The following is a 1,739-nucleotide window of genomic DNA, read 5'->3' on the forward strand; positions in this document are numbered from 1 at the left end:
ATGGACGAAAACATAGAAGAGACAATACAAACCATCTTAACCACGTGGAATGAGGCCGAAGCCCAGGCATTATGGGACAGCCTCCTACCTTCCGGGGAAAAGGAAAAAACTCAGCCGCTACCACCAGGCAAGCGACCACCAGTGGACGCACCACCAAAAAGGAGGCCGGCAATACCCTGCGAAAAAAACACCACCATCAGCGAGAATCGCAGAGAAAAAGCTGAAGTTGTTAATGGGAGAATAAATACGCCCAACACCCACGAGACGTCGACCACATATCAACCCGGTGGTCTGGGGCCAGAGAACTAGAAACAACACGGCGCAATCCGGGAATATAACACCACCAGAGAAAAATCAAACAGAAGACAGCCATAAAAAACCAGGCAAAACAACACCACCGGTATCCAACATTCAAATAGTCACGGACATAATTCTACCAGCAAACAAACACATAAAATTAGAAAGGACACCACAAACCAAAACACCACCAGCAACAACGATCACGCTCGACAACGGAAGAACAATATATATACCGTACCACGCGGTGCACACAGCAAGAAGGTATCGCCGCTTCATAGACGGGGAGCTGTGGCGATTCCGCTTCGGTCCTACGGGCACACTCAAATACGCCCGAAGGGCCTAAAAGGCACAGAAAATAGAAACCGGAGGAACTCTGCGACCTCCGGTACCACTATGCCGACACCAGAGGTCAACCCGGCGACCTCTGCACAAACGACGAACAACCGTCACCAACACCAATCTTGTCAGCAAAGACAAACCAAAAGGAGAGGGGAGATATCTCCAGGAGAAGGGAGAAAAACACCAAAAATGAGAATAAAAGGAGCCGATCTAGAAAGACCAGACACACTCTACGGCGAACCGACACACGAAAGACACAGAGAGCTAGACACACACACAGCAAAGTCCGACTCACGCAAACTCCAGAGGATGAGCGTCAACAGGGAGATACTCCGGTGGCTGGACAACTGGCAACCGCCTCCGAGAAACGCCGCAACACCAGAGCGCGTGACCAACCCAGTTAAGCCAGCAAACGACCCAAGACAGAAAGACGCAACAACAGTCTTGACGATCACAGACACAGTACCAGCACGGCCACAAGCTCATCCACCACCACAACAGCGGACCGTAAGACTCCCGGACGGGAGACAATTCTCGATACCACGCCACGAATCCGCGAATTATATAAAATATCACGTAGAAATAGACGGCGAAATATGGCGCATTCGTTTTTGGCCATCCGGCGCGGTGAAGGCAATCTATAAAGTGCCCGGGACGTGCACCTAGTCACGCAGGGGGGTGATGTAACGAGCCGTTCGCGAAACAAATAGAAATAGAACAAGAACCGGGTAACGACAATCAAACGACTCGTCACGAAACCGAACGCGACAAACCGATGTAAACATCACCGACCGACCGCAAAGATCACAACATAATAGCATGTTAAAAGAAGTATAAAAGACCGCACGAAAAGCTCAGCGAGAGCAGTCTTCCGAGGCACTCCGCTGAACAGAGCTCCGACTCCGACAGCAATAGCACCTCGCGAACACCGCTAACTAGAACACCGTTTCCTAGACCTTCCTCGTCACCGCTCCGTCGACTTATTGGATACGTAAAGTCGGCATTCCTCGATACCGCTCCGTCGACTTATTGGATTCGTAAAGTCGACATCCGCGTAGACTTATTGGATTCGTAAAGTCTACATCCTTGCTTACCGCTCC

Source organism: Odontomachus brunneus, unplaced genomic scaffold, assembly GCF_010583005.1.
Source record: "Odontomachus brunneus isolate Ranch 3 - 2012 unplaced genomic scaffold, Obru_v1 Obru_scaffold_306, whole genome shotgun sequence".
Lineage (NCBI taxonomy): Eukaryota > Metazoa > Arthropoda > Insecta > Hymenoptera > Formicidae > Odontomachus > Odontomachus brunneus.